This window comes from Hibiscus syriacus, unplaced genomic scaffold (assembly GCF_006381635.1).
Source record: "Hibiscus syriacus cultivar Baekdansim isolate YM2019G1 unplaced genomic scaffold, ASM638163v2 tig00111023_pilon, whole genome shotgun sequence".
Classification (NCBI taxonomy): Eukaryota; Viridiplantae; Streptophyta; class Magnoliopsida; order Malvales; family Malvaceae; genus Hibiscus; species Hibiscus syriacus.
This window is the reverse complement of record NW_024062957.1, coordinates 165,623-180,392: the sequence shown is the minus strand read 5'-3', so window position 1 is coordinate 180,392 and position 14,770 is coordinate 165,623. Positions and strand designations below refer to the sequence as shown.

Genomic DNA, 14,770 nt, shown 5'->3' with positions numbered 1-14,770 from the left:
CAAACTATATTCCTTAATGAACGAGCATGAACATACATCGTTCGTGTGCGTTCGGTTCGTTTACAGACCTAAGGAGAAAGAACAAAGTGAGTAAAGTGTTGTAATGATACTTTTAATAATAAAAAATTAGCTGATCTTATTCCCATATGTAATAGGGTAAGGGGAGGTAGGATAATAGGATGCTCCTAACGCCAGGTTAAGAGTAGCTTCCGTGAGAGACATCTTGCAGTCAGAATTATGAATTGTCCACCGTGTGACTCGATCCCACGACCACAAGATTAAAAGCCTTGCGCTCTACCAACTGAGCTGGACGGGTAATTTTCTCATTTCATAATATTAATTCAAAATCTATTTCTTTAATAAATTTGGAATCAAAATAAAATAATATCTATTTAAAGGCTTAATTTTCTGATTATAAACACTTATATCCCTTATATATGCAATACTCGAGTCCAAAACCTAACAATATATATGTTAATGACTTTGATCACTTATTCATGGAATAATTCGAAATTTTAGCTTTACATGACTTAATACATAATCTTGTGAAACCAATTAATAATTAATAAAGTATTTGGATAATATTAGAGTGAACTGTTTACCAATATGGACCATGCACGTGGACCAATGATAAGTCAAAGATCTCCTTGTACATCAATTACAACTAACAATGTGAATAATTAATTATTATGCCCTACAATTTGATGTCTAGTTTGATTGGATAACAGTTTCCCAACACTTCGTGGGGTGCTTCATCTCCATTTTATTTTATTTTGACCTAATTACGAATCGGTACTTTAACTTTATTCTTTTTCTCATGTTGATACTTAAACAATCTTTGATGGTTCAATAATTGAGTAACAATAACGGTATTTAAATGGATTTTGTTTCACGTGATAAGTTTCAATGTTCGAAAGTTATTTTATTAAGGGTTTGAGCATCTGTGTTTATAGAGTATGCATTATCTATAAGTAAAGAAAGTTCTGAACAGATATTACATTGTAATCACTGTAAACTATTAAAAAAACGTATTGGGATGGAATGGATAACAATTTAATACTTTAGGAGCACTACAGACGAAAAAAAGGTTAGGTGCCAAATTAAAAAAATATGTATAGTTTAGGAGGTAAATTGTCAATAAAGCCTTTTATTAACCAAAGTCACGATTAAGGCAAATTGGGAAGATAATTGGAGCTGTGTACTACTTACGGATATTATTTTACCAGAATTTGATGGATTTAGATCTAACTTTATATGATCGAGTATTTTATTCTAATTCGTGTTTGAGTCAGATTTTTGTGAATGATGAGGTCAAATTCGATCGAGTTTAGGGTGATAATTTATGACATGACCCGACATAATTATCCTCTATATATTTAGAACAATTGTTACAACACTTCTTAGGTTCTTATTTTATCAAATAAAAATGAGATTTTTTATATTTACGACGAATCTAATACGAATTTTTATCTTAAAATTTAGTTGAGTGAAAGAATAATACTTGAATCGGGTTTGAACCAATTAAAAACCAAACTCATGACCATCCCTAATATTACTTTTTTTTATAAAAGGTTTAAGTACCAAGATGAAGAAAATAACGTAATTTAGGTAAAAAATTGAGAATTAAACTTTTTATTCTCATTTTATTTAATCATAATTAATCATAATTTAACATTAATAAATAAGAGAATCAGGATTAAACCGGATTAGATTACATTTGCAAACTTAAAAGATAATTGGATTAGATTTTAACAAGGGAAAGGACTTACAATTTGGTTTGACTTTAAATTAGCAAGTTTAGCGGCTGCTTTGTTTGATAGACCTACATTTGACTCTGGGCACGCGACACCCTTAATATATAGTTAAAATAAAATGTTATTAATTTGTTATTATTTAAATAATAAAATCGGTAAAAAAATTACTTAAAACCATTATTATTTCTACCTAAAATATTAATGTGTTTTTAATATTTCCAATAAAATGCCCAACAATAACAAAATTAGTAAAGCGTCTAATAAAAATAAAACTATAAAACGCCCAATTAAAACAAAACCGGTAGAAATAATAATGTTTCTAATAATTTTTTACCGTTTTGTTATTTAAATAATAAAAAAATCGATAGTATCTTTTTTTAGCCGTATATTAAAGTTGTCGCACGTGATCATTTCCCATTGGACACTCTTGCTTATCTAATATTATATGAGTTATTCTTTTAATAGTGTTCGATAATTATAAGATAATATATGTTTAAATTTTTTTTAACCAATTAAAAACTTATATTACTCGAACTTAAAATATCTAAAAAATAATAAATATTTTCTTTTACTACTAAAATCACTTGAGAAGTTTATTATTTGAATTATTTTAGACAATCAAATTTTAATACTAAATTAATAATAAACTTTTCATACATCAATACTTTATGTTATATAAATTTTGAGACATTCATTTATTTTATATATTTTATTATTTTATTGATAAAGTCGAATTAATTTTTTATATGAGAAGAGGAAGAGATTATACGATATTCAATATATCCACCAAGACTTTTTAAACGTGACATACATTAGTGCATGTTAGATATAATAATTTAATTCTTAAATAAATAAATGAAAAATTATGCAAATTATGGGATGAATTAAAAATATAAAATATTACTGAAAATAACTAAAATGTTAAAAAAGAGTATAATATAAGTAAAATAAAATATTAACATGTTAGATTATATAAATTTTATTCAAAAGTTTTTTTAATCAATTTTAACCGTTAAATCTTAAACGAATTTTTATGACATATTATCACATGACACACTGCAATTCTACCACGTGAAATTTACAATTTAGATAAAAATTCTAATAAAATTACTGAAATAACAATTCTCTTGGCATAGTAACTGTTAATGGTACTACTCTCTTAAAGGCATCAAAACTTTCCTTGTAAAACATACATGAAAAAGAAAGACTAGTTTTTGAATTTGTTCTCTCCTACCAAACAAGTTTAGAACTTCAGATAAGCTTCTTCTTTAGAAAGTATCGCTTCAAGTACCAAATTTGCAAACAGGACACAGCGACGCAAATGCCCAATGACGTGATACTGAACCACGCAACTCTGGCGTTTGTGTTCTCACTCGTAGTCCTCAGGTTTGCTTCTCTGTTGTCCGGCAACGATGACCGGAGAATGTTAGCTTACTTAAGAAAAAGAGAAGCTTAAACTTCGAGCAAGCCCTAAAAGAAATATAAACAATTACCTGTCCTTGAGATAGAGTAAAATCTGGTGAATGGAATCCACTGCTCCTTCAAGTTTCATCAGCTCGAGCCCAACACCCTATACGTAAACAAGGGTGGTGAAACACATGAATTCTCGTGTACGGTAAATATAAAGTTCCGAGCTTTTGATGCGCATGTAATCACATTATCAGCCTAACCTCACAAACCCCAAAAACCAAAAGGATGAAATCAACAATTGCCATATTAGTTCTTTTTGAGAAAAAAAGTTTATCGGTATAGCTTGTGGTTTAGCTAAAGAGTTCTTTTGTTATTGGCATATCAGCAGAAATAAAAATCCTCGAGTACAACCATCGCAAAAACCCTTTCGTTCCAACGTTTGATCTGCACTAGGACTAGGAGAAGGACACCACACATGGTTTCCTCTGTAAATCCGAACATGATAAAACAAGGAGATCCAAAAAAATGCTTACCTCAATTTTTTCTTTTCTGGTAACCGACTCCCAGTCTTTAGCTGCAATTGCCAGTTTTCCAGTCAATGTTGACACTAAGTTCTCCAGCTCCTTGATAATGGCCCTCCGACCAGAAACATGCTAGGTAATTGCCAGCCTCCTGAGTTGTGAATGCAAATTGACCATGTGTCACATTATCCTTGTGATGAAGTGTTCCCATAAGGGGATGTCACCTGTACAGTACAAACTGTGAGTTAGAAGTTGGAGCCAAGTAAATTATGCTTGAGGAGGTGTCACATCGGGGTTTACAGTTTCCATTTCAGAGATGCAAATTATATTGAAAAGATAAAGAAACATTTAGTCCCTGATCTTGGTAACTTTTCCTAGCTTGGTCCCTGAACTTTCTTTTGTCCACATTAGTCTCTGAACTTGGATTTTTAGGTATCTTTGACGAAGTGACACTCTGAAAGTGTGGCATGTGGCATAATATCAGAGTGCCACTTCATCAGAAAATACTAAAAATGGGAAAAGTTGCCAAGTTTAAGGATTAATGTGAATAGCAAAAAGCTTCAGGGGCCAAATTGGGGAAATTTGTAAAGTCTAGGGACAAAATGATGCTTTATCTCAAAGAAACTACCGAGCCAGCAGTAATCTAGTATCTGTCCCAAAACATGGTACGATAACGGATTCATCCCGAAGATAAAGAAGCAGGTTCTAGAAAATAAAGGGTTAAGTTCAATGTTGGATTCATTACCTTTACAATCTCATCCCCAAGGCTTTGCTTGGTATGAAGGATGGAAAAGTTGATAATCAAAATGGTTATGATTCAAAGTAAGAAAGTGGCTATGAATCTTAACCATCTGATTAAGAAATTTTCTATCCTCCATACCAAGCAAAGCCTAAATTTCCATTATTCCAAAGTCAAATGCCTAATTCTAAAAATATTACTAACTTAGAGAGATCAAGTCAACAGTTCCATCTATGTACCATTCGATACCAAACCAATAACTCCATGCAAGCTTTCTTCTTTAATTTTCATTTGAAATTTCAATCTATTATTACATCTCTGTTCTTCCATAGTTTACTAATTCTTCAGCTCATAGCTATAATATATTACAGTTAAAATGTTCAATTGTAACACCCTAATTTAGGAGCTAAATTTTAGGATTTTTAAAGTATTGAATTTAAATTGGTATTTTGGAAGAAATTGTGGATTAAATTGAAAAATTTCAAAGTTGGCAGACCATTTTAGGAAAAGCATAAAATTCAATGACTAAACCCATGATTTAACCATTATTTTATGATGAAATATAAACTCTCTACCCCGTGCGCAGGTTTTGCAGATTTTATTTTTCCATTTTCCTCCCCCGTCAACCCTCTTTTGAACTCTGATTTATTCATCGTTCGACCTCTGTTTGACGAACCGAAACAACTATCGTGTTCTTTGTCGACCAATGAACAAAACCCCTCAAGCCTCTTGTCGTAAATCAACGTCGTTTGTCGTTAATTTCAGTTGGAAGTATCGTCGGTTATAACTCGATTTCGATTAGTTTTTCGTCGATTTACGTCGATCCGGCCACCAGTTTACGACATCTCCCGCACCATCGTGTTCCTTATATCGTTTCGAGTTCACCGGTGTCCTCCGTTTCTCCGTCGTCGCCGGCGCGTGGAGGGGTAAGGAAGTCAAAGTTTTTGATATTTTAGAATCGAGCTCTCCACCGTTCAAAATTGTGAACTAAGCTTGGTAAATGTCTTAAAATGTCACAAAATAAATTTTAGACATTTTTCGGGATTTTTGGGGCCTCTGGGGACGTCGCACGCGCCCCACGCGCCACCCCTTGCGAGTGGGGAGTCCTAGCCGCAGGGTGATATTTGTGTAAAACTCGGGTGCTAGTTTTGTAAATATTTTTAGAATGATGCTTAATTTGTAATTAATTTCTGTTAGGGTGATATTTGTGTAAAATCGGTGACCGTTGACCGTTGACTTTGATCAAAAAGTCAAAAATTTTGAAAAATCTTATTTTATGTTTTTCAATATCTCGAATCTGTTTTTGGGGTCCGTTTTGCCAAACTCGAACTCGGTAAGCTGTTTTTGACTGATTTATCACCCGATTCGATCTGTTTTTCAGAATTAAGCTCCGTTTTTATATAATTTCTGTTGATATGCATCTGAGGAATTATTGGAAGATGATTTCAAGATCGAGGGCGTTCGAATGGAATTTTTATGATCGATCAGTATGGCACGGAAATCGAGGTAATACTTTACTACCTCTTTATGTTTTATGTAATATGTGAATATTGGTAAATGCATGAATAAGATAATGTTGGTCTCATTTGTATAGTTAATTAATTTCTACACTCGATTCGAATACGGTAAAAGTTTGGTAACTGATTATGGTATAGATTAATTTTATAAGAAATTGAGGGATTGTTAGAATTAAAATTTACAAGTTCTGTGTTTAGTGATAAAGGAATCAGCTTGGATCTGTAACATATAATTTATTTCATCAAAGGTATTTGGATGGAAAATTATGAGAATAATTCGGTAGGGTAAAATTACAAAAATACCCTTATGTTGTAAGATGACAAGAATTGTCCCTGGAAGTTGGTTAATAACTCTGAAAAGACATTGATCCGGTAAAAGTACAGATGTGCATAAGAAATGTTAGTTTTTCTTAGAACATTTTGATAACTGATTTTTTTAACCCCAAGAGGGTTTGTGCAAGATACTAGAAGTCTGTTAAGGAATTATTTCAAGATCAAAAAATGTTCGGGAAATCAATTAACCATAGGATCGCTAAATTATATTATTTTCGTTAAGAGTTAATACCGAAGTTATCTAGTTAAGAAATTACGAAAATGCCCTTGAGTGGTAAAAATAGTTTGAGTTAACCCTGAATGAGAAAGTACTTTGAGGATTCGTACTTAACTCGATAAATTACGGATTAAATTGTAAAGATTCGTCTTTGTACTGAAAATTTTTGATAACCTGTTTGTAACTTCTGAGAAGGAAATTGACCTGAAAATATATTAGTTAAGAATAAATTATCAAGGGTGTTCTTTTGTTAGAATGATTCGAAAGGTCTGAAAAAGATGATACGTTTGAATTAAATAATAAGATCAGATGGAAATGAAGGGTTGAAATACACTGGACCTATAAAATGATCGGAATACCCCTGTAATGGAAATGAGCCAAGAATATCAACAAGCTCAGGAATGACTAAATATCCTCGAACTCTGTAAAGAAATGAATAAAACTTAGTACCAAAATGACCAAAATAACCTTATGGTCTAGATTAAGTAAATGTTTTGGATTAATTAAGGAATCCAAATAAACATAGGTGTTGAACTACCCTTAAAAGTTATGGAATTCAGATTAAGTGAGTTGACCAACACTAATGATATGTTAGTACCTGAACGACTTAAGTACATTTGAATGTGTGTTAGTCTTCTCAAGTTTGATTCGATGATAATTTTAAAAGTACTCAGCTCAGCTCAACTCTAGATCGCTTTCAGTAATATGAAATGGATATTCGTTAGTCAAATCAACCACGAAGACCAAATTGAATTGAACGGAAGTACAATATGTATCTGAAATTCAGAAACGTCTGGATTATCTGGAAAGCTCTGAAGTAACCGAGATAGACTTGATTGCTAAACGAGCTGAGTAACCTCAATGACTGAGGATTAAATAGGAGATTGGATGAGTTTGGGAACACTGTTGAACTTACATGATGAATTGTCCTTTTGGGTCATAAAACATGAATCAAGTATCTATGTATTTCCTGATATCGTTGAAACATGGAAATGAAATAAAGACTATTGGAAGATCTATTCATCGATGATTACGAAGATGATCTATGGACAATACTTGTTAGTATTAAAGAGTAAATACTCAGGAAAGACAGTAAATTCACGGGTCGACATGCATTAGTTCTGAGAGTTGTTCAGTTCGAATTGTTCGATAAGCCGATCGATCAACATGGATTGTAAATGTCTTGAATCTTTGTTTCTATATTTTCATATTAAATCACTTCGGTCATGTCTGAAAACACATGTAACGTAGAAGGAAAAGATTATGAATACCCTATTTGGTTCAATTGAGCTGAGATCCTATGAATTTAAGTATATTCCTAAATACCCTGATTGTTTGGGTAATGGAATTACTCGCAGTAAATCTGAATCTAGAATTATTTTGTATAAATGTTCCTGAACACTTTTTTGATGCATATGAAAACATAGTGAGATTTTAAAGTATCAACATTAGATGTTTGATTAGATTAGTTAGTATTTAAATCTCTTCAATAGGACCTCGTTCCTGGAATACGATCAGATTGCACAAGTTCATGCTATCCATTCTGATAACTACAAAATGCCTCTGAAAAATACTTGGATTCTCTAGTGTGTTCCCTATATATTATTAAATTGTTTTATTTGTTTTAATATGTGGTACACTGAAATCTATGGTTACTGTTTTATGGATGCACCAAAATAATGGTGATGAATTATAGAATTGTATCATGGTATAAATTGTATCTTGGAGATACTGATTTGTAAAGTACAACTCTGATCAAACTGAAAAATTTTTATGGACCTAATGTGACTCTTAGGTAGGCTCAACGGCCCTAAGATGTGTTTTTAGTTAGGCCCCATGGCCCCGAAACTTTCTTGGGTAAGCTCTCAGGCCCTAAGATGTTCTCTTAGGTTAACTCTTTATACGATGGTTTTAAAATACGAGTTTAAAAAGCTCCACTACAGTATGATTTATGAGATTTACCTAACTATCATTTGATTAGTTTACCTGTTATGATTTTATCGTACAGTTGAAACACACTAGATATCATATTCGATCTCCTGAAAACGTAGTACTATGAATGCTTCCTATGAACTGAGATATTCATGGCTCTTACTCGATGAACTACCAGTGGAACCTCATATTTACCGAAAATTTGTATACGTCTGAATCAAGAAGGAAACTATATGGCTTTTCATTTATCTGCATGTATTATAGCATTATATGATAGTTCTGTATTATTGAGCTTTTCGAAGCTCACTCTATTACTCACCATTTCAGGTTAAAAGAATTGTACCAGTGCAGTTATCGACTTCAGTAAGGGAGTTCTTCCGGCGTTGCTTGCAGAGAATGATACATGTGATTAGGTGGCATGTAATTGTATTTTGTTTTATATACGAGTCTGAAAATCTGTTTTATTTCTGCATACTGATAAATCATTTTATAAGTTACATGTTTTAATTTTTCTGCTATTTTTACAGTAGGTCGCTCCGGTGTCCTAATGTGACAACTCAGATCGAATCGAATCATCCGTATCGGTCTGGGGTTATATCAATTATCTCCCCTAAATATGATTTCCACTTCAACATAAAAAAATCTATTTTAAACACAACATTAACAAATCTAACAATTGCACCTTCTATGATTCAAAATTTTCATTAAATTTTCCCACTTTTTTTCTGAAATTTAAAACTATACTAGTTATTGTTTATTCATCCAAATGAAGCAATTCAAAGACAAGTCAAAATTATAATTTTCAGAATCGGATCGGTCAGCGAACCGGTCGTGCTACGAGTTTACTGGTTCAATCGGTCGAACCGATCGTAAGAACTGGATGACGTCATAATTATTTAAAAAATTAAATAAAAATACCAAAAATATTTAATAAAAAATAAAAAAATTTAGGTTGAACCGGTTCACGATCCGATCTGATTCGAACGATTCCTTACGGTTCCATAGAACCGGTTCCATCGGATAGAATGAACCGAACAAGACAATAATTCCCGGTTGAACCGGTCGGTCCGGTCTAATTTTCAAAACTCTAGCAATATCATCCTAACGGATCGAAATTGGAAATAAAGGGCAAAACCGGAAATGAACCTTGATGGAAATGGCGGGGATGTGTCCGTGATCCTCGGAAACAACGACGTGGTCACCCAAAACGACGACGTTGCTCTGGATTTCCTCGGAGACACACTTGGTGCCGGTCTTAGGGACGTTCAACCATATGGCGTCACCGAGCGGAGCATTACTCAAACCCCAAAGCAATACAACGAACACCGCCGACCACCGTACGTTAGCATTCCACGACATCTGTATCGCTTTCGGCGGCGAGAAGATTTGAGAAAATGGGATTTGAGAAAGAATAATTTAGATCTGTGTCTTGGTGCGAAAAAAGCTAGACAACGAGGCTAGGACTCAGTTTCTTGTTTGCCGGATTTGTTGCTTTTTGTAGGAAAATAATACGATAAACTACACGTTTATTATTTAAATTATTATTTTTATTTTATTAAGGTATATAAATTTTATTTTTTAAATTATATTTAACATTTAGTTTGAATTTGATTTAAATATCTCTTAAATTTTTAATATAATTTTTTAAAAGTTTAAATTCCTGATATAAAATTTTGTGCTCATTCTTACTTGCTTGATGATAATATTTGATAAACAGATAGATATTAAAGAATTAAAATAGTATCAATTTCCTCCTCCCCCATGAGTTAGGGCATATTTGATAAATAATTGACGAATAATTTAAGTGTGACGAATAAATTAATTTATTAAAAAATAATAATTTAAGTGTTTAATATTTTGAGTATGTTTGCTAATTTGAATTGAAGTTAAAATTATTCATTAGAATTTTTTTAATGAAAAAAATGTTAAAAATATTGAATATATAAGGTTCTACTTATCTATCACCTAATGAATAATGTTTTTAATACTTTTTATTTTATTTTATTTATTAATTATATAGTTCTTTAAATTTGATAAATAATTTACTTATATCACTATTTAATTTTTAAACAAAATATAAAATAAATTTATAATTTAAGTTCAACACTTAATTTTTTATTGCTTAACTTTTTAACACTTAATTTCTCAATTTATTAAACATCGTACTTAAAACTTTTCTTTCGAGATCACGACTAAAATTTACATGGAAAATATTGACTTCTTTCTTTGTATATTTTTTAAAAAAATAATATTACATTTAATATTTAAAATTGTTACTTTATACCGATGTTGATATTATATTTCAAAATTTAAATTGGTTTTTAGATATGATATTTTATCTCAATCCAGTGCTTAAAACTTGTTTTTTCGACATGTTATATAATTCCAGCGCTCTAATTTATCTATCTAATAAAATTTGATACTAAATTTTAATAAAATATCAAATTATGATAATAATTTACAATAGAAATACCGATAAATTTTTTTATTGAAATAAATATAATTGCAAGACATAAATTCAGATATCAAATATTTATATTAAAAAATACAGCAAATACGATGTTTGACCATATAAAATGGAGATGACTATGGTCCTCCTTAAATAAAATAATTAAATTAATTCTTAAAAAGATTTACATATAAAAGATTTATAAGATATTTTTTATTTTTTAAAATGAGACTTTGTAGGATTCATATTATTAATACATACAAAGCAAAAATCAATAAGGAAAAAGAGTGCACCAAATCGACGTCAATACATTAGCAAATCTTTCATAAAACAACTCACACATAAAACTGACTAGGCAACTCAATCCCACAACAATTTAGGGGCAAAACATATTTGAGCACTAAAATTCCCAGTTTCTAACCAATATAACACCAGACTTGGGGACAAAACTCACTAAGGGAACCAACCTGCAACACCAACGTTCTCAAAGCATGCACTTCCCAGGAATGACAATTTAGCCTTCAATTTATGCCAACGCAAATGTAACCACAGCCTCACCAACACGCCAGTATAAGCAGCCACTACTCAACGCCATCATGCACAATCTACACAAAAAACAAAACAATGTATCCCTGTCCCAAAGCACAAACAAATCACAAAGGCTCAACTCCAACTATTCACACAGAAAACCAGACCCAAACCTTCGCCTCTCAAGCTCTTTTCACCATTAGACTTCTTATTTTACTTCTTGGTATTTCATATAAGTTAAATCCCACTGCTCCAACAACTTTCAACCTGCAAAACAACCATAGAAACACAACAGCAAAATCGAGATGGACAACATTTTTTCACAGAAGAGGATTAACGAACGAAACTATTGCAGGCTCCAAAGCCCATTCACAAAATCAGCAGCAGAAGGTAAGCAAAGAGGCCACTTGCTTACCCCATATTCCGATTCTCAGCATGCCCTGATCAAAAAATGGATTCTCGCAGCAGATTTTTTTATTGAAAATAATGTCATTGCGAAAAAGCCATATAGACCAAACTAAACCAAAAAAAGCCAAGACCCAAAAAAATTTGAGATCCTTCTTGATCGGTTGATTATACCAGACCATGATGAGGCTTTTGACATTACCCGGAACAATGAAAGCGATCTTCCAAAGGGCACTCATCTTGTTCATAACCTCCACACCACCTTGCAATGGCAAAACAAATGCTCTGGAGTTTCAATCTCTTCATGACACGACCCACAAAAACAAGATTCTAGATTTGATACACCTCTTTTCGATAGCTCCGATAAAGTAGGAATTCGACCAAGAACAAGCTTCCATACAGACGATTCCACTTTGGGAGGGGCGAGATGTACCCAAACCAGATTCCAAAAACGAACCTTTGCCTCCCCAACACACACTGAATTTTCACAAAAAATTTTAGGTGAATAAATTCCGGATGTGTCACTTTTCCAAATCAAACAGTCCGCTTCGCCACGCCTACCGATTGCACCATTCAGTAAATTCATAAAATCAACCCAAATTGATTGTTCCCATTGAAAGAGTACTCTTCTTGTCTCAGTGTTCCAATTCCAAACACCGTTGATGAAGCACCCAAATTCACTGATCTTTCCTGATTTTTTAATAGCAATGGCAAAGATTTGGGGAAATGCCACCCTAAGAGACGAGACCTCAGTCCATTTATCTTCCCAAAATTCAATATGATTGTCGTTACCCACAACAAATCTGACATTTTTATAGAATGTATTGTCGTCATTGGAGATAGGAGAGATAATCTTTCCCCACACCCAAGAGATTTTCCTTGGTTAAACAGGTTTCGGCAGCAGCGACGAAAGCTCATGACCATATTTTGCTGCTATTACTTTTCTCCATAGGCAATCGTGCTCAATTCTGAATCTCCAATTCCACTTGTTTAGCAAAGAAGTGTTCCTAATCCTCAAATCAAAGAAACCAGGGCCCCGTGCAACTTAGGAACACATACTCGATCCCACTTCACCCAATGGATACCTTTTCTGAAGATGGAACCCTATAGAAAGTTTGCTATCAGTTTCTTTAAATTAACGACGACTGAGGCAGGTAGCTGAAACAACGACATGTAATATTTTGGCAGGTTGTTTAACACTGATTTGATCAACATAATCCTACCTCCAAACGAAGACAACGTGCCTTTCCACCCTTCCAGTCTTGATCGAACCTTATCAATAATAGGTTTCCACATTTCTTTGTTATTTCTCATTTGACCCAAGGGGAGTCCCAAGTAAGAAGTTGGAAAATTATCCCATTCACATTTAATTTCCGCCGCCCAACTTGTAATCATATTTTCCCCAACGTTGATCCCATACATCTTTGATTAAGCCGAATCAAGTCTTAGCCGCGACATCACTTCAAAAATTCTTAATAATCTCTTAATATTTTTTTCTCATCTCTACATTACCATATGAAATCACTATCAAATCATCTGCAAATTGCAAATGTGACACTCGCAACTCTGACGCACCAACCACAACACCTCTACTTAGCGCTTCGCCAACTGGATCAAATAACATGGGTGAAATGGGGCATCCTTGTCTCAAACCTGTCTTAATATTAAAACTTTCAGACGGGGTGCCATTAATAAGGACAGAAATTCAGGCTGATGAAATACAACAATTGATCCAATGTATCCATCTTTTTTCATAATGAGGTTCAAGAATCTCCAATCCACTGATTCATATGCTTCACTAAATCAGCCTTGAAGATGATCGCTTCTCTTTTGTTCCTTGATGGATCGTCAATATTTTCATTCGCTATAAGAGAGCAGTCAACAGTTTGCCGACAGTGAACGCGAAATGATTTTCTCCTACCATTTCCCTAATACAGCTCGATAAACGCTTAGTTAACACCCCAGCAAGTGGCTTGTACAAACTATTAACCAAAGATATGGGTTTAAAATCATCACAACATTCTGATGCAATTTTCTACGGGATAAGAGTAATAAATGACTGATTAAAGGAAGCAACATTCAAACTACCACAATGAAAATCAGAAAAGAATTTCATTATGTAAACACTAATTTTTCATTTTACTTAATTTATTATTATTAAATTTATTATTATTATTATAAATATTATTATTATATTATATATATTATATTATTATTAAATAATTATTACAAGCCCAGATCCCGGGAGCCCAAATACAAATCCCAGGCCCGAACAGATGGCCCAAACCCACCAAAAACCCTAAAATCCAATTAGGGTTTCCATCTAAGCTTCCAGCCGCCTCCCCTTGTCAGCCGTTGGATCTAAGTTAGATTCAACGGTCCAGATGATCCCAGCAACAAACCCTAGGGTATCATCAACCTAGGGCCACGCGGCCGTCGCCGCCTCCAAGAGCATTCCAGCCTCCCCTCGTCGAAGGCTCCAGAAGACCCAGATGGCCACCCACGTTACTGCTCTAGGGGTGAGTCACCACATAGTTCGGTGACTCACCGAAATCCTCTCTTGTGACCGGTCCGAGACAAGCTCCGACGAGGCCTATAAAAGCCACTGGTTCCTTGCAAACAAAAACAATAGAGAAGGGAGACAGAAAAAACAGAGAAGAGAAAAGAAAGGCAGAGAGGAAGAGAGGAGACAGAAACCAGAAAAAAGGAGACGAATAGCCACGAAAAAAGAGGAGAGAAAGAACAGCGAGCAAAAACAGAGAGGGAACCCACAACACAGCAACCAGAAACAAAAAAAAGAGATAAGAGAGGAAAGAAACTTACTCTATCATCGGAGAGCCCCAACCGTCGCCGGAAACAACCAAAACCCGAAGGTATTTTCATAGATTTGCTCCGATCGGGAGCTTTTTAAGAAAAACGGTCACCGAAACCGTCATTAGGACAATCCGATCTACGTTTTGGTATA

The 14,770-nt window shown here is 33.5% G+C and overlaps 1 pseudogene; it reads right to left on the bottom strand.

Annotated features, from left to right (window-relative positions):
* Positions 1 to 3,243: 3,243 nt before the first annotated feature.
* Positions 3,244 to 9,844, bottom strand: LOC120150698 (annotated as a pseudogene).
* Between the last annotated feature and the right edge of the window lie 4,926 nt (positions 9,845 to 14,770).